The sequence below is a fragment of the Crocodylus porosus genome, unplaced genomic scaffold, assembly GCF_001723895.1.
Source record: "Crocodylus porosus isolate Cpor-Errol unplaced genomic scaffold, CroPor_comp1, whole genome shotgun sequence".
NCBI lineage: Eukaryota > Metazoa > Chordata > Crocodylia > Crocodylidae > Crocodylus > Crocodylus porosus.
Window position 1 is genome coordinate 88,855,101 of NW_017728906.1, and position 5,897 is coordinate 88,860,997.

The 5,897-nt window shown below is 46.0% G+C and overlaps 1 long non-coding RNA gene across 1 annotated transcript in view; it reads left to right on the plus strand.

The window, feature by feature from the left end:
* Positions 1 to 1,948: 1,948 nt before the first annotated feature.
* LOC109306046 overlaps positions 1,949 to 5,897 on the plus strand; it is an 11,429-nt gene continuing 7,480 nt past the window's right edge. The window contains exons 1-2 of the long non-coding RNA XR_002099826.1: positions 1,949 to 2,071; positions 2,752 to 2,757. This is a non-coding gene — a long non-coding RNA (uncharacterized LOC109306046). The remainder of the gene's footprint in view (positions 2,072 to 2,751; positions 2,758 to 5,897) is intronic.

Below are 5,897 nucleotides of genomic sequence, written 5' to 3' on the forward strand. Positions count from 1 at the left end.
GGAACCGCCCCTCCCCCCCCAGAGGAGCCATCTGCAGCCCCGTCCTGCTCCCCACTGGTGCCTTTCAGCCGTACATTGTGGCCCCAGCCCCAAGTCCCACGTGGCTGGGCAGCAGTCTCAGCCCTGTCCAGCTTCCTCCCTACAGGGGCCTCAATCCCCCTCTCCACTTACCTGCTGGAGCTGTTCTACAGGCTACCTGGAGCCACATACATGTCTCTGCATGTGGCACCCTTTGTCTTTCTGCCTTCCTCCCAACGGCTCTACCTGCACTAGGGCATCAGTACAGGTGCCCCGCTGCCTGCTTAAACAAGTGGTTATAGCAATCCATTCTAATTGTTTAAGTGTTTCTACTGCTGAAGCACCACTTGGCCAGTAAGGAGATCGCCCTGAGGTGCTTACTGCGCATACTCCACTTTTTGTTCTGTATGCAGTCATGTCATTTTGAAACTGGTGGGGAGCCCAAGCACCTCATATGGACTGGCCACCACTGTTTCAGTGCCGTTTTGATGTTTGCTTGAGCCAGAATGCTGGCATTCATTCTTCTGTCTTTCCAGTTGATATGGAGAATTTTCCCAAGACATTGCAGATAGTACATTCAATTTAATATTTACTGGGTGTGCCTACATGTGCATTAGATCCGGGAGCAGTTTACTCATGAGTAAGCTACTCACAAGTATACGCTTCTGGGAAGCGTGTAGGGAAGTGGAAGCAGATTTGCTGCTAATAGCAGCAAACTGCTCTTGCTTCTTGGGGCCCTGAAATGGGCCCTTAGGCTCCCCATGGATACCATCCCAGGAGCTGGCAAGGAGCACTGGGCCAGGAGATAGCTGTCTCCTGGCTGGGGGTGGGACACTGTTCCCTGGCCCCAGGGGTTGCCTGCTGCTGGGGTGGGGACAATGTCCTCCTGTCCTGGCAGCAGGGAGCTCCCAGCCCATGCTCCTTGATTGGGGCAGGAGACTTGGAAAGAGCTGCGGGGGGGGGGCAGGTCCCAGCCCCATGCCCTGATCCACTGGTGGGGCAGCTAGCAGCAAGGCCTAGCTGGGTGGGGAATTCCCACTCAGCCAAGGATACACAATGACAGATCAGGGGAGGGGGCTGGAACCTGCCCCACCCTTGTAACTCTTTCCAAGCCCTACACCTTGATCACCCAACTGGGGCATGGGGCTGGGAGCTGTTTCTGACAGGGACAGTTCCCAGGCCCTGCTCCATGATCTCAGGGCAGGGGCTGGAGAACTTGTTCCCCACTCAGCTCTGTGAGCACAGAGCTGGGTGGGGAATAGACTGGGGAGCTTCTTCCCTGCTCACAGAGCTGGGCAGGGAACAGGATCCCCAGCCCTCGCCAGCAGAAAGCTCCCAGCACCAGCTCCACAACCATGGGATCAGCGCTAGGAGATCCTTATCTCCCAGCACCAGGTCCACGGTTGCGGGCCTGGGCTGAGAGATCCTTACCTCCCAGTGCCAGCTCTGCAGCCACAGGGTGGGCACTGGGAGATAAGGATTTCCCGACCCCCACTCCCCAATCCTGATCTCGGAGCAGGGGGCTTGGAGCTCCCTAATGCTGGGGCAGAGGGGCATGCTCCACATTCGAGCTCTGGTGGCAGAGCCCACCCTGGCAGCAGGCAGCTCCCGGGGCAGGGAGCAATCTCCCACCCCCGGTGGCCTCCTGACTGGGAGCAGATTTGCTCCCAGTCAGGTGTCTACATGAGCACTCCTGAACAGGTAGTAATCAGAAGTAAATTTGAAACTTGCAGTTGCAGATACCATATTTCCTTGCAATTAGTGAGGTTTACTACATCGTAAGCATGTGCACATGTAGACACACATGCTTACTGCCCAATAAATTACACTACTTTGCAGTAAAGCGTCTCATGTAGATGCACCCACTGGGTGCAGTTAAAATGCAGCTTGACATGCATTCAAGCAGTTTAGCACATCAAGTTCCCTTGTGGCATTGCAAAGGTGTTCCCTTCAGGCCAGGGTCATCTCCTAACCCATGCTAACTTTAACAGGTCACTACAGTCCAGTGATTTGCAACTGTTGCAAGTGAACATGTGATAAGGCCCTAAGTGAAGTAGATGCCTTAGTGGAGTACTTCTAAGTATATTCAGTGAGAGGGACATGGGAGATGCATAAGGTAGATGGACATCCCAGTACCATGGCAGTTGTCAGCATAGGATGTAATGGGAAGCCACTTAGTGATTTATGTCATTCAAAAGTCATGTAAGTGCCTCTTTGAGATAGATTAGGATTTGGTCCTGGGGGTAGATCCTATTTCACTTTCCATGACTAAAATGGCACAGAAGTAGCTGTGGCACCAAAGCAGTTATGTAACAGACGTTTTTGTCTTTTATGTACAGCTCAGGATTCTGCTTCCCCCTGTGGTGAGATGAAATCATACTACATGCCATGGCCCAGAAGTAAAACAGAGAAAAAGGCAGCCAGCCCTTCCACCTTTTAGCCAATAGTCTGGTGGTTAGGCAACTTGCTCAGGGAGCAAAAGACTGGCTTCTATGCCCCCTCACTTAGATTTTGAACCTGCAAAGTGCCACCAGGTCACAGGCTCGTTATCGCCCAGATGCCACCCCAACTCTCCACTTGAGGTTCTCTGAGTGTACCTTGCATTTAATATTCATTGGATAAACTGGTTAACATCACTGGGAAACATTGCATTCAGGCAACATTCACCTCAGTGAGTCACACACAAGCAGCATTCATCTCACCAGGGTTGGCCTCAGGAGGAAGGCTGAAGAGCAAACAGTCTGAGCAGTGCCTGGCCTTGGACTTGGTGATAAGAGCATTTTGCTGAGAAATGGAAGCTGCAAGTTCGAAACCTCTCTAGGTGAAGAAAGCTTGGAACTGGAGTTTCCTGCATGCAGGGCAAGTGCATGAAAGATACTATATGCCCAGATAATCACAGCAAGTTTTGCTCTTCGATGTTTATCAATAAGAAGGACACAGATAGAAAGTTCACTTCTACCACCTGAATTTTACTGTGTTAATGTACATTCATGCTCTGGTCTTAGGATGGCGATTTCTTGTTAAAATGGTAGTAAAAGCAGTGGGAAAGAAAATATATTCCTGTGTACACCACTGAAGGCAGGTAGGAATGATGTGCTGGTAAAAGGGGAAGTAAGTTTTCTACTAAATTTCAACACATCAGGCTTGTCACAAAACATCCTTAAGTGGATTTTCAGTCCTTCAGCTTTATAGCTGTGAAAGTCCTTAAATCACATTCTTACAAAGTGCTACTAAATGCCACAAAAAATGACACTCATCATGCTTTTTCCCTCAGCATCCTGACTTTTAAGCTTATGAGATCCAAAGAAACATCACTATTTTGATGTCTTCTTTTCTATTTTTTTTATAACTTCTTTATGATCATGACAACAGTAAAAAGGAAGAATGCTTCTTGTTTGTTAACTCTTAGGCTTCCATGGTGGGTTTACATTCCCTACCATTCGTTAGGATTTTAAAATGAAAAACACCAGCAAATATTTAACATAATACAATAATAGGAAAAGTCTGGAATTGTCTCCCATTAACTTTAATCACATCAACCTGTTCATATACATCAGCGTATCAAATGCCAAAAGCTTGTTGGGAACCCATCACTTTACCAGCTGGTATGCACTGTATTCTACCATGATTCCTTCCTGTATAGGATGGAATGAAAGCATTTCCCAAACATTATGAAAGAGTAACATGGAAGTGGCATATGGAGACATCCAAGTTCAAGCACAAACTTAACTCATTCCAGTGAGATGCTTTAGACAGATGCCATATCTTCATCTACAGCTTTGAGAATCTGTTATAGGTGAAAATTAATTAATACATTGCTTAAAATTCTAATATCAATATAGTCATATACTGAGAAAGTTACTGATGAAGGAGTAACCCCCAGCTTTCAGCTAGAGATATCCTATTCTGACATAAATACCAATAATATAATTACTGTGCATGTGAAAACTGGCATCTATTTTTGTATAGGTAGCTATTCATATCTGCTCTACTTGAGTCAGATCATAGAGCTGTATTAGATGCAAATGTTGAAAAACTCTTGTGTGAAGATAACCTTGTGTTCTGCCAAGTCTTTCTACACATGAATGGGCTGCCAGGACACCATAGGCTAGAGACAAAGTATAGGAAAGCTATGCTCAGAGGTGGGGAAATAAGGTTGCTGTGGCATTTCCTCCTACATGTGAGTTTCTCTCTTTTCTGGCTCTTTCACAGGCTAGCTGCACTCAGCACATGCAATTCTACCGTATTACTTTAAAATTACAATATAGTAGTGCCTTGCTATTTATTACTCTGTATTTTAGCACCCAAGAATATACTGGGTGCTGTACAATAATGCCAAATAGTAAGGCTGCAAAACAGTGCTAACACTCTGTTTTCACAAGTTCACAACTTTCTAAAAAAATGCACTTCTTTTTCCACTGTTGCTGATGTTATTCTCAGACTAAAGTGCTTGAACTTCACAGATTACTAGGTTCTCAATAATACCAAGATGCATATGCATGTTCCTGATGCGTACTGAGGAGAGACTGACATCTCAGAAATCCCAGCCTTTGGGCCCCTTGCTATTCCTGAGATCATTTAGTACTGCACAGCAGTTGCCAGGCAGCAACTACTGTCACAGTATCATATGTCAGATTTTTGCAGTATTTTCTCAACATCCAGATAATATGAGAAATGGCTGTTTCACTTACTTGTAGTATTGTCTAAACATAGATACCATCACACATCCTGTTACTTTGAGCTGCTGAAGGAGAGATGGAGAATATTTCTGTGGGTCAAAAGAAAGGTATGATTGCCAAGGAATGAATCATGGAAACCCATGGGTGGCTGAGCTGTAGCATAGACTTTGTGTGACAGCTCAGAAAAAATGAAACCCAGCCATTATTTCAATCATTATTATTCACAAGTGAATATGCAAAGTAGCCTGCAGTTATATGGTGAATTGTATCTGTTAGCAGCTTGGCTAGTTATTTTAAAGGAAACTTTAAAGCAACTTTCAGTTGCTTTATTCCAAGGGCATGTGTGACATTTAGGAAGTATTAAATGTGCCCCTATCTGGTGGAGAATGTTCATATGGGTACTGTGCATGTGCTTTTCTTTCCCATGAGCTTACACATGTTGCTCCAGCAATATTTTTAAAGTCCAAGGTCAGTGTGGCAGCCTGCTTTTTGATCTTCTCTTTAGGAAAAAAATTCCAGGTGTATTCTGTCAGTCAATATAGTGATAATAGGGTATGTGGAAACAGGTTTGTGAGGAAAGGGTCATTCCACATGCTGTTGGTGCCCCCCTAAAAGTGTGGACCAACATACATTTGGAGCTGTTTAAAAAAAAAAGTTTCAAAAGAGCAACAGCTGTTATACTGTAATTGTTACAAGTAAAAAAGCTGAGAACAATACATAGGTAGCAAAACCACTCCAAATCTAACACTGCTTCATCCAGTGTTTCATGTGTTTATTCCTTAAGGGAGCATTCAGCTCTTCACCTTACCCAGTCTACCTTCACACAGCTTAGTTAACGCAGCTTCCTGTGAACATAGGCCAGAACAAGCATGTAAACCCATCAGCCAGTTCCAGGAGCCACACAGGGAACCCAGTGTAAGTCTGCCTGCAGAAGAGGCTAGCAGGTTTGGGCATAGAGGGAGGGGTTGGCGAGGCCACAGGAGGAGGTTTGTCCGGGTGAAAGGGCTAAAGTAGCCAGGTCAGGATCTGGTGGCCATGGAGCTGTGGGGGAGCAGGTAGGAAGAACACATGGTGGGGAGGATTGGGTAGGCTTTCCCAGCCATGGGGCTGAATTTCATAGATTTCATAGATTTCATAGACATTAGGGCTGGAAGGGACCTCAGGAGATCATCGAGTCCAGCCCCCTGCCCAAAGGGCAGG